The 13,320-nt window shown below is 45.1% G+C and overlaps 1 long non-coding RNA gene across 1 annotated transcript in view; it reads right to left on the reverse strand.

Moving 5' to 3' along the window:
* Nucleotides 1-304: 304 nt before the first annotated feature.
* Nucleotides 305-13,320, reverse strand: part of LOC109548376 (uncharacterized) — a 79,232-nt gene continuing 66,216 nt past the window's right edge. Inside the window, exon 3 of the long non-coding RNA XR_002174457.1 lies at nucleotides 305-394. This is a non-coding gene — a long non-coding RNA (uncharacterized lncRNA). The remainder of the gene's footprint in view (nucleotides 395-13,320) is intronic.

Genomic DNA, 13,320 nt, shown 5'->3' on the forward strand with positions numbered 1-13,320 from the left:
ACTCAACATTTAATGGACAGCCCTATGCTAGGAGGTACAGCGATGAACAGGACAGATTGCTGGTCCACGATTTCCTGATCTAACCAGTGATATCGAAAGTTATGCCACTAACCTCAGAGCCTCACGGTAGGACGATGCTACAGGAGAAGTGAGTCTCTCGTGCTGTGGATGCAGCATTCTAACTGTTCAGTGGGCCGTGAGGGAAAGCTATGCAGGGGCATGCCTTTGGAGTCTTGATGTTTGCTCCTGATTTTTTGCAGCTGCAGGTGTGGCCCTGGAATAAGAAGAGGCTGGATTCTACTTACCCTGCAAGAAACTCCATGTCTCAGCTTTCTGGGTTTTCTGCGGTCAAAGCTCTTGCCCAAGAAGGGCAGTCACCTGAGGAGAATGATTCCTGTAAAAAGAAGAGAGCGACTTAACCGAAGCTAAGACCTCCTCCCCAGGAGGACTGTGGAGGAAGAAAGAAGAAAGGTGACTCTTAACAAAGATCTATTGCGGATGGGTGCAGGACAGCAAAGATGCGATGAGAAAGCTGAAGTCCAGGCTCTATTTTATTAATTAAAATTTTTATTGCAGTACTTGTAGATTTACATGCATTGTAAGAAATACTACAGAGAAAATCCCCTGTATGCTTTTCCCAGCTTCCCCCAAAGGCAACATCTTGCAAAATCACACTCTACTGTCACAAACAGGATATTGACAGTCATATAATCCACCAGACTTATTCCAATTTCCCAGTTCTACTTGTACTCATTTTTGTGTGTGTCTATAAAGTTCTATACAATTTCATCACCTGTGTAGATTCATGTATTCACCTCAACAGGAAAGAAAATGCGCAGCTCCAACACCAGAGGATCCCTCATCCTGCCCTTTTATGACCACAACCATCTCCCCTAACGACCACTAAACCTGTCTTCCATTTCTAACTATTATCGTGGTCTGATTGTTATATAAATGGAATCCACGATACTGGCTTCTTGTGGTTGGCTTTTTTTGCTCAACATAATGCCCTGGCTATTTGTCCAAGTTGTGTGTGTATCAACAGTTTATTCTTTTCATTTCTGAGTAGTATTCTATGGCATGGATGCACCATAGTTGAACCCTTTACCTGTTGAAGGGCATTTGGGCTGTTTCCCATTTGGGTCTATTATGAGTGAAGCTGCTATGAACGTTCGTTTCCAGTTTTTCCAATGCTAAGGGACGTAAAATTTAGAGTCTACATTCTGGGACAGACCCCAGTGGTAAACGGCCACTGAGTGTTGGGCTCACTGTGCACGGGCAGGCTGTGGAGGTAAAGCATTTCCACCCCTTAGACGCTGGGCTAGCTGCTGAGTCCCGGAGCTTCAAGGCCCATCACCATGTGGCCCCTGGTCAGCATGAGGACTGGATTGGAGGAGCCTCAGCAGCGCTGGCAGGAAAGAACGCCAGGTGTCCCCTGCTGCTCAGTGTGGCTTCTCCAACCAGCAAGTGCCTGGGCAGTGGCCGCAATGCAGATTCCTGGGCCCAACCCCAGAAATTCTGATTGGGTCAGTTCAAGGTGAGCCCAGCAATCTGCATTTATATCAAGCAAACCAGGTGCGCCTCCCTTGGCTCCTCCCCCTTCCTGGTGTTCACACTTTTGTGTAATCTCCACTTCAGTGTGGGTGGGACCTGCGACTCGATTCTCAGCCAATAGAATATGACACAGGTGATTAGGTTATGTTATAAAAGACTCCATCTGGCTAGGAGACGTGCTCTAGAGACACTCCATGCTGGCTCGATGAAGTAAGTAAAAACCGCCGGTCCGGCCCCTAGGAGCTGCGGCAGCCTCCAGCCTCCATCACCAAGAAGTCATGACGCTCAGCCTGACAACCACACCTACCTGCGTGAGCTTGGAGGTGGATTCTCCCACAGCCCAGCAGTCAACATCTTGACTGCAGACACTGTGAAAAACAGTATGGAGGTTCCTCAAAAAACTAAAAATAGAGTTGCCATATGATCCAGCAATCCCACTCCTGGGCATATGCCTGGACAAAACTACAATTCAAAAAGATACATGCACCCCAATGTTCACAGTAGTATTATTCACAATAGCCAAGACATGGAAACAACCTAAATGTCCATCAACAGACGAATGGATAAAGAAGATGTGGGGTGTGTGTGTGTGTGTGTGTGTGTATATATATAGATATAGATATAGATATAGATATATAGATATAGATATATATCATGGAGTACTACTCGGCCATAAAAAAGAATGAAATAACGCCATTTGCAGCAACATGGATGCAACTAGAGATTATTATACTAAGTGAAGTAAGTCAGAAACCAAGAAGAGGATACAGCTGAGCCCTGCCCGGACTCCTGACCCACAGGAGATAACAAATACAGGTCGTTTTAAGCTCCAAAATTTGTGGTGCTTTGTTACACAATAGAAAATGAATACATCATGTGTTAGGAACTGAATGTTTGGGGCCTTGCATTATTCATCGGTTGAGATCGAATCCCCAGTGTGATGGTATTTGGAAGTGGGTCTTTGGGAAGTGATTAGGTCCTGAGGGCAGAACCCTCATGAATGGGATTAGTGCCTTACAAAAAGAGGCCAGAAACATAACTGGCCTTCTTTCAGCCATATGAGGATACAATGAGACGTCATCAGTCTACAACCCAGAAGGATCTAAGACAGAACCCTGCTGGCACCCTGATCTTATACTTCCAGTCTCCAGGACTGTGAGAAATAAATGTTCATTGTTTAAGCCACCCAGTCTACGGTATTTTGCTATAGAAGCCCGAGCTGACTAGACACCAGGTGAATTCTGCTGGCTCTTGCCACGGAGAAAGTATCAAAATCTCATTCTCACATATAATGGAATAGAACAAGGAAATAACTTGATGTCAAAAGCACCCGACTCTGCCATTTACTGGTATAAACTTGGGTAACTTCTTCAGATCTCAGTTGCTTCATCTATGAAATGGAAATAAAAATAACTTCCTCATGGGAAAAAAATTTTCTACCCAGCAATAGATAACCAGTATACTGAGTGGTTCTGATGCAGAGTGGTGGGCCCTACCCTGGACTGTACCTTGAGAACCACAGACCAAACCAAGGTGGGGCTGAGCCTCAAGTAGAGGGCAGTAAAAACCTGCCTCAAACCAAACCCTACGGTCTTCTTTTTTTTTTTTTTTAAGAATCTGGAAAAAAAATATTTATTTATTTTTTTACAATGGTGTGTTAGTTTCTGCTTTATAACAAAGAAGAACCTAGGGGTAAGACAGGAATAAAGACACAGACCTACGGTCTTCTTGACATGAAAGACCTGCTTGTCCCCTGGGGGGAACCCTTCAGTTCCTCAGAAGTACTTTGGAGTTTGAGTAAGGACTGTCACCTGCCCCCAGGCTGCCATCTGACTCTCCCACCCAGAGGTGGCCCAAGACTCTACTTATGGAATCAAACAGCAGACACTTTGTAGTCTGTCTCCTTTTACCACTCTCTGAGGTAGTGGGGAGCTTCTGGAAAAACCTTTGGGGTCTTAAATGCCTCTACTAAGTTTTCTAGCATCTAATTGGTCACAGCATCAGCTTTTAAATGGCAAAAAGACGGACAGGTACAATTATGTGTATATAAACACATATATACATTTATTTGCCTTAGTATCTTCCTCTTCCTACACACAAACACACACAGAGGAATGCAAGCACCATAACATAAGGGCAGGGAATTTTTCTGTAGTGTTTAATGATGTATCTCCTGAGCCTGACAGGTATTTGCAGGAAGGAAGGAGGGTAGGAAGGCAAGAGAGGGAGGGAAGAAGGGGGTGGGGTGGGGGGAAAGCTAGACTAATCAATGAAATTAATCCAATATTAACGGATGATTATAGTCTCCTCCTTTCACACCCCAAAGAAGTAGTTAGGAGAAATATTCCAGGGCTGAATATGGTATGGGGATTCATATTCCGAAGGCAGTTGTCCATCCCCTTTCGGGAACAGCAGGGACATCTTAACTGCATGTTTATCTGTCATAAGATAGCCCTGGTGTCCTCCATCAGCCACAGTTTGCAGCCAATTGAAGACAGCACACATATGTTTAGAAAGCCCAGCAGTGACAACACCACTGTTCACCCTGAGACTTCTGCTTGTGATAATCCACTTCCTGTCAAACAGTGGATGGCCCACTGGGGAAGGGCCTTGCTGACGCACGATAGCCATAACGGGCCAGTCTCTAAGGAGACCACCCAGTATGAAAGCTGATTAATAACAGAGTCAAGCCTGAGAAGGAAGCTTCTCTTTTTTTTTTTTTTTTTTTTTTTTGCTGTACGCGGGCCTCTCACCGTTGTGGCCTCTCCCATTGCGGAGCACAGGCTCCGGACGCGCAGGCTCAGCGGCCATGGCTCACGGGCCCAGCCGCTCCGCGGCATGCGGGATCCTCCCAGACCGGGGCACGAACCCGTGTCCCCTGCATCGGCAGGCGGACTCTCAACCACTGCGCCACCAGGGAAGCCCGGGAAGCTTCTCTTTAACTTTCAATTTCCTACTCTGGCTGAAGACAGATGTGTAATTTGATTTCAACATGGCTTTCTGAAGCTCTAGATTTCTCGAGCAGTAAAACCAGCTTCGTGGCAATCTTTTTCCTCCTTCACCACTTCCTTAGCTTGGGGGATCAGATTCTTTCAAATCTGTCAGATTCAGACGAATCTGATGAGCTTCCTGCATTATTTATCCTCGAGTAAATGAGGAAAACCATTAACAGCTTGCCTCGGATCTCTTGGCAAATCTAACCACTGAGCACACTGATGTCCTGGTTAATCAAATAATTTATCTACACAGAATCAACATTTCTATTCATACTTCACATTAAAAAGAAGGAAAGCAAGGCACTGTCACACATTCTCTCCTTTAATTCTCAAGAGATATAAATTTGTTCTCCTCCCTCTTAAGAAAAACTTCTTAAATTGCTAGTGTTTCATTTGGAACCATCACCTCTCTTCGCTCTGGGAAGTGAGGGCAGAAGAAAGGGAAGGTACTGGAACATGCACTGACCGAGGTCTGCCTGGCATGTGCTGCCTGTGTGTGCACGTGCCTGGGAGAAAAGGAAGGGTTCTGTCTTGCACCAGATACCTTCCCTGCACCTTCCCCAGGCTCCCCTATTTACCCGAGGTTCCAAATGAGAGATCACAGAGCAGCATTGAGGCAGGCTGTCTGCCTCCTGGGTTTTGGACAATGCGCTCTGACTCCCTGCCTCTGTACATTAACCAAAAAATATCAAGTGCTCATTATGTGTAAGGCACTGAATGACAAATATGTGAAGACAGAAGATCACCCAGTGGGGAGAAGGGAGTGACCCTGTGCCACACTCAGCGCTGGGCACTGACACACATTTTCCCCTTCAATTCTGACAAGATACAAATTTGTTCTCCCCTATTTAACCCATGCAGAAACTGACGCTCAGAGGAGTTAAGTAACTTGCCCAAGGTCACACAGCCAATAATGAACCCAAGCCCATCTTCTTCCTGCTACATCACAAATTATCCCTGGTCTGCTGACTATTAGCTACCGTTCTTCCCCATGTCTTTGTTCCCTCCATTCACAAACAGTCACCACTTTATCTGGGTTTTTCTTCTTTCTACTACTACAGGATTAGGGTTACTCTCTCCCCAGATAACTTCCAAAAGGGTTATTTTACGTTACTGCTAAATTCATCCAACAAGTGCGGCCAGATTTTGGGAGAATAGGGCGATTCATCATCAAAATATGCAATGTAAACACCACCCGGTACAGCTGTACACAATGTAGGATATGAATCTTTATGTCAAGAGCTGAAAAACAGCCGCATGGCACAGGGAGATCGGCTGGGTGCTTTGTGACCGCCTGGAGGGGTGGGATAGGGAGGGTGGGAGGGAGGGAGACGCAAGAGGGAAGAGATATGGGAACATAAGTATATGTATAACTGATTCACTTTGTTATAAAGGAGAAACTAACACACCATTGTAAAGCAATTATACCCCAATAAAGATGTTAAAAAAAAAAAAGAGCTGAAAAACAAGTGTGTGACCCCCCTAAGAAGAACAAGTTTTGGTGGCACAAACCCTTCAAAACATAACTTTTATTTCTTCAATAGGGGTCTTTCCTTAAAACTGGAGAGATAAATAACCAAAGAAGCAAACAAATAAATGAATAAATCAATAAGGCTTCAAAGGAAGTAAGGACCACAGAGAAAAGCTAATGTGTTCTTTCTCTGCTGTCACTGATCAAATCAACAACGCTCTCTACCGCCGTGTGGCAGGGTGTCTCTTGCTCTCCTGTGCATTCACGCCTAAGAGCAATGACATTTGCTGATTACACCCATTTGGTTTTCAGAGGCCAAGGTGGACTGTATTTGCCTCTCCTATTAGCCTAGCAATACCTTCCTGTATTTTTTGCAGTAGATTTTCTGAACGGCAATAGGCTCTAATCAGTCTTCCTGGCTTCATTTCTCAGAATCTCACAGTCTCCTCAAGGAACATTTCAAACCTGACTTATCATCATTACCAGATGCTAAATAGTCACCAGATTGCATATTATTTATTACACCTAGTTCATGTCCCTGTTCTAGACTCATGGGTCGAATCACAGAGCATGTGAAAGACTGTCCCCACAATACGTCACGGAGACTCTACTATAATGCAGAGTCACATTTTGAAGGAAGCATTTCACCCCGCACGGAATAGCTCTGAACAGCAGCTGAGTCCTACGTCTCTTCAAGGCTCTGTCCCATAACCAGGCACAGGCTCCCAAGCGGCCCCTGAGCTGCACGCCTGTCGACGCAAACAGCAGTCACTTGCCCACCTCTCTCCAGCGGGGCCAAAGCACACCGCCACGTGCCCACCCCGCCCCGCCGTCTGCTGCTCTATCACAGAGCCTGGCAAGCAGCTGTAGGAGAAAGTGATTCCAGGTCATCCCTGTGTGGGCAGAAAGCACCCAAAGGTTACAGTGAGGTGAGAAGGGGTCACAGTACTACCCTTCTGGGACAAAACGACACTCCCACTTTGACCCATTCTACAGAACAAAGAGCCCCCAGTGGTGACCCTTTGAAGGACACAGGTTGCACCCTGCCTCCCTCAGGTCTCCCAATAGGCTAGCAGTGGCTTTCTATACCTCCCAGCCCCCTCCTCTCTCCCCCAAAGGAGGGAAACTCGCCTCAACCATGCACAAGTCAAGGTGAAAGGGATTCCAGCTGAATTCTCTTCCAGGGAAATGTCTCTAACTTATCCAGGGTTTTGTGCTCTAAGAAGACCTTTCAAAACCCTGACTGCCCAGGAAGCAGCTGTCTGATGTGGGTGGGGGGATAGAAGCAGGCTCAGCCAGGTCTAAAGACCCAGGAGACCAAGGATGCGTTCTGTATCACTCCAGGCGACAGAATTAGAACCAAGAAGTAGGTGAATGAAAGGTTTCTCCTCAATACAAGAAAGAACTCCAAACAGAGTTTGTCCCTTTTGGGACAGTCAGGCTTGTGGAAGGGCTAAACAAAGGTTAGGTAATAACTTCCAGGATGGTGCACGAGAGGCAAACCAGGAACCCGCTAAGACCTCTTCCACCTCGACATTGGTGTGACCCTGAGGGGCTATGCACATGAAACTCACAGGGCCACAGCATTCCACACCTGCAACGGATTTCTGAGTTCATCATGTCTAGAGGCTGCAAATGAGCACCCCCAAGTTGAATTCAGTCCAGGGGAAAACTTCATTTTGTTCAGAGTGCTGTTGGTTCACACAGGTTTATTGTTACATGCCATATATTTGAAAAGTAAATGATTTCATATAAACCTCTGGATTTTTCACCTTCTCTTTAAAAAGAAATTAGAAGATCTGGTCACATGAGGTCTGCATTCAGCTTGAAGCTGACTAGTGGGCCATCCCCTTTAGATTGGGCTGTGCTCTGCCTCAGTCCCCACCATCCCCGATTGCCCCCCAGCCTCACAATAAAGTTGGTGTTCTGTTGGCTTTCTGTTTCATTGTTTTGTTTTCTTCCCAGTCCTCTTTATCCAGATGTATTTTCTGTCTTACCCCTGGGGCCAGGAGTGTTTGCCACTGCTGGCCTAGTGAAACCTTGATGAGTTGAGGCTCAGAGAAGTTAAGTGACTTGTCCAAGGTCACACAGCCAGCTAGTACAAAGCAAGGAACAGAACACAGGTTTTCTCATGGTCTAGTGCTCCTTCCACCTGGCCACACTGCCAGCCTAGGGATGGCTCATTTCTCTGGATTGATTCAACTATTTACATCGAGGGTGGGCAAACTGCCCCTCTGCACTTCCATTTAACATTTTCTAGGGATCAAGTTTCCACATTTTCCCTTAAAAAACCAATAATAATAGCAAAAAAAAATAAACCTTCTTTCCAGCTGACTTTGCAAATAACCAGCATCCAAAGACCAAACACCCTTTTGTGTGTCCAATAAAAAATCGACCTGATGAACATGTACGATTTCAATCTTCCTTGTAAAATCAGGAATAGGCCAAAACCTTATTATTTCAGACTCTGCCTTGATAGTCCAAATCAATAGTGCAAACGAGATTTCTGGGGGAAAATGTGAAAGTAATTGGCAGAACACACAGGTGTTAAGCCACCAGGAGCACGTTCAAAGCAAGGAATTAAATACAAATAATTGATAAGCTCGTTACAAGTCATCCTTATCTATCTATATATATATATGTATTAGGGGCTTTATAAGACATCTCTCTATAATCTAAATTGAGTTACTGCCCGTACTTGAAAGTGACATAACTGCACATCTCTTAAAATCTTCTGTAATCAGACCTATAAGCTGATTTAAGCTGCCTATCTCCCAATTAGTCAGGATTTGTAAGGACTGAGTAAACGGAAGAAAAGCCTTGTTACGGATTTTTAAGTTGTTTCTTTTTTAAATTTTTTAGCCACGCTGTGCAGCATGTGGGATCTTAGTTCCCTGATCAGGGTTTGAACCCACACCCCCTGCCTTGGAAGCGCAGAGTCTTAACCCCTGGACCGCCAGTGAAGCCCCAGGACTTTTAAAGCTTTTCCTTGGGGGGTAGGAGATCCCTTTCGGCAAGGCCTAGGTTTACTCACTCGGTCTGTGTGGTAAGCTGAGTTATGTTTTGCCCTGGCCCTAAACAGAGATGCGGCTTGGGTTGACTTGCTATCCGGTCCCCTCACAGGAGGGAGTTGGACTTGGCTAGGTCAGGTCACATGTCACATTTATGCTCACATCTGAAATGAGACTAATTTTAACAGAGCAAGTTAAAAGTAAGATTGCCTCATCGCTGAGGCCACCGATATTGAGCTGTCAGATTAGAAAACTGGGGTGGGGGGTTACCTTCACTGTCCATTAAGCCTAACACTCAGGGAGACACATAACAGACCAAGCAGTCACTGTGGGCTGCCTACCCAGGATCCATTCTCCTTTCCTCCTCCTTAGGAAAACCCACATTGTGGTCAGGTATCTAGGATTGATAATCAGCTAGTCCAAAACAGATAGACTTACTGCTGTGTATAGAGAGCATCCATCCTGATTGGTGGTGTCCAAATTGCGCTGGATGTAACATTAAGAATTTCAGTTCTCTCCCCAGATAGTCTAAGAACCAGTCGTGACTATAGAAATGAGTCCTGATTAGTATCAGCCAATCACAGTCATCCTATCCTTCTTGCCAGTGATTGGTTCAGGTACCCTGACTTTAGGCAGTCAGTACAGAGTATTCCCACTGTTGACTGCTATTGGGCCAGGGTTGGGTCCACAATCTAAACCACCCAATCAGACTGAAGAGAAGGAATACTTAGTCCATAATTGAGGGAATGAGTTTTCTCTCATTCACAAAGAAGTCACTTGTCTCAGCTGTTAATGGCAGCCCTCTTGAAACTCTGAGGACAGAGCCTATACATGGATAAGGGTAAGCAGGGGATAGAGCCACAGTCCCAAAGATTCAGGTACTGTGCCTGGAGCCTGCCCTACTTTCTGTCCTCCGTTACAAGAAATAGTACATTTCCTCATCGTTTAAAATACTTTAAGTGGGATTTCTATTCCTTACAGTCCAAGGTATCCTGTATTTACACAAGCCAATATATTCAAAGCAGGTTAGAGGGGCTTTCCAGGTGAAGCCAGTGTCTTAATCCATCCTCACGCATTTTTAATCAGAGAAGATAGAACAACTGTTGGCAGCTGCCAAGAAAGTTCAAGGTCTTTGATGAACCCATACAATGCACGCACACACGCTTGTAACTGGATAAGGCAGGGAGGCTGGCAATGTGGGGAAAACATGGATCTGGAGTGACACAGTCTCAGGTCCATCTCAGCTTTGCCTCTTAAAAACTCTGTGACCACAGCAAAGTGTCAATACCTGTAAATTACGGGATAAACATATGTCTTACAGCATTGTTCTGAGAAGTCAATGAAATGCAGCATACAAAATATCTAGTGCACAAGATAGAAGATCGATAAGTAAAAGACATTTTTCCTTCTCCTTTTGCCACCCAAGAAGTCCTTCCAGACCCCCTGACCCAAAGCTCCAGGCACCCCATTTGTTCCATTTTCTAGTTCATCCCTTTCCTTTCTTCCCCTCTAACCCCACACTTGTTTAACTCTTTCTATCCATGGTTATGTTTTGTGTGGTTGGTGTATGTTTTTCACTGATTCCATTTACTGGTACTTACTCTGTGGCAAGGACTGTTATGACATATAATGCTCACGACCACAATCACCCACTGAAGAACGTGATATGCTTGTTTTATAGTTGATGAAAGGAGGCCCAGAGAAGTGATATAAACCTGCCCATGATTTTTTTCAAAGTTAAGAGCAAGGAATTCTAGGCCAATGGGACTCCAAAGGCTGTGCTCTTCCGCTACTTCATTATCCTGTCCATCCAAGGAATAATTTATACTATGTAGCTTCCAGTGGACTGAGAGTTATTCAAAAGTATAGCCATTGTTTTCTAAGGGAAGGTAGGTAATGCAAGGACTGGACGGTTGCCTATTCTAAGACGTCATTGACAACACCCACTTTGGGCTGCCAGTTGTGCAAGCCTTCTTGACGCCTGAGATACACAAAGAAGCAAGAGACATTGAGCTGTTAGGAACTATGGTAGTGTTTGTTCAAGTCTTTATAGGCCAAGGTTGAGGCCTCATGAAGAGGACTCAGGGAAACCTGGCTGGAGTTTAGTCCAAGGAGAGAGTCTGTTGGAGGGCAGCTTCTAGCCAGCGGGCCGGGCACTGACAGAGCCCCCTACATAGCAGAGCAGTAGACGGACGGGATTGAGAGTGAGAGGTCAAAAGCCAGGCTGATGATCTTGAACTCTCCCTTAGAGGGGGGATAAGCACCAGTCCCATTTTGCCCAAGATTGAGGGGTTTCCCAGGATGATAGACATTTGGCGCTAAAATGGGGAATGTCAGGCAAACAAGGACCTGTGGACCATCGCCCTGCTTGGAGGCACAAGGCACCTGGGAAAGGTGACTGAGCAGGAAGGCACTGTGTGTGTGTGTGTGTGTGTGTGTGTGTGTGTGTGTGTGTGTGTGTGTCAGAATTCGTAGTTTCAGAAGATTCCTCCAGCTGTAAAACTTAAGGCCTCAAGCCTCACTGGCCCTTTAGCGGGTCAGGCTGTGTGGTGTGTCATTGCACCCTGGTTTGCTTGTTCTGGGAATCAATGTTCCAAAGTTTCTGAGCTGAGATGGGTCTGCCTGCTTTGCTTTGTGAATCTCAGACTTCACACGATAGTGTGTTCCAAGAATTGTTGGAGAAGGTAAGACCATTCATTGCTAGAACTGAATTTAACTGCATTAAAGAACACTGAGGAATCTGACTCAGTGCAGGAGTTGGAATTCACTCGCCACCGGTATCTAGCTAGGCAAGTGACTCTAAGCACACTCTTTACCTTCCCTAAGCCTTTGTCTCCTCATCTGTAAAATAGGATAAAAACCCCACAGAGCTCACAGGGTTACTGAGAGAAGTAAATGAGATTATGCATGAAAGGCCCTTAACAGGGTGCCTTGGAATGTATTAAACATTCAGTGAATAGCAGCTATTGTTATAATCAATCACAGTGGTTGTTTTTGTTGTTAAGCATGGGAAAGAAGCAGGATTTTATCCATAGTGTTTAAAGGTCAACATCCTGAAACATTTCCACGGGGTTGATTTTGAGGTGAAATAAACCAACATGAGGAGTCTGTCACATAAACAGAAGTTGACCCTGGGTCCCTCAGACTTGTGTTAACGGTCACTCGGAGAATTCCAGAAAAACAAAGTAGACTAGTGAAAAATGCCTGTATTGCCCTTGGGTGCCATCCATCAGAAGGAGACTAACCCCCAGATTTTATTTTCTGTGTTAGGGGAAAGCCAAAAGAACGGGAACAAAATCCAATTAACAAAAACATAATTGATTTCAGAAATCCAGGAACACAGAGCATCATTTCTGCTCTTCAAGGAAAACTCTAACAGCAGCAAGTATGGTTAACAACACAGAGAGCTAAACCATTTATTTATTCATCTTTTAAAAATATGCTCTTCTTTTAAAGCCTTGGGAACAAAGTATAATCCAATCACACTGTAAAATATTGACACTGGAGCATTGCTGTAGTAATGAGCAAAATCCAAAGGAGCACCACAGCAAGACACCTGTCAAGGGCCCCCTGAGTCCAAGGAGGCCTCTGAAAGGGGCGGTGTGAACAGCCGGCTCAGGAACCTTTCAAATGCCACAGCATGTCCAGGCCACTGCAGTCCTGTCACTATTCTGACCACATGGGCATCTCCATCTAGCCCACCTGGCCTCCTCCTGGACTCCCAGCCCCCAAAGAATCCTGGCTTTGTCACTTACAAATTTTAGTACAAGACTTGACCCGTCCAAAGCCACAGTTTTCTCAGCTGTACAACAGGGAAGACAATATTTACTGCCCAGGATTATTTTGAAGATTAAGAGGAAATGCATGTGAAGTCCTTAGTACAGTGCCTGGCATACAGTGAGCCCCAGTGCCTCTTTCCCTTTCCCCTGAATCTCTTAGTCCCCCTGACTCTTCCAGACTCCCAACTCATACCCTCTCCTAGAGCATGATGGTGTTGATTTAGCAATTATGTCTTATTTTATCAGTATACATTTATCCAACCACACAGCAGCAGGGTAAATTCTTGACAGCCGGAGGTGGCTTTAAAAAAAAAAAAGATAAACATACAAAACAGGGGGAAAAAAAAAGCCAGAGAGGGCTTATTATTTAATAAACACATAGCGTGTATGTGCCAATCTTAGCTCTAAATCTTTACACACATTGACTTGGTAAATGGTCATTACTTTTATGATTCCTATTTTACAGATGAGGAAACTGAGGCACAGAGAGAGAGAGACAGAGTAACTTG

Source organism: Tursiops truncatus, chromosome 7, assembly GCF_011762595.2.
Source record: "Tursiops truncatus isolate mTurTru1 chromosome 7, mTurTru1.mat.Y, whole genome shotgun sequence".
Classification (NCBI taxonomy): Eukaryota; Metazoa; Chordata; class Mammalia; order Artiodactyla; family Delphinidae; genus Tursiops; species Tursiops truncatus.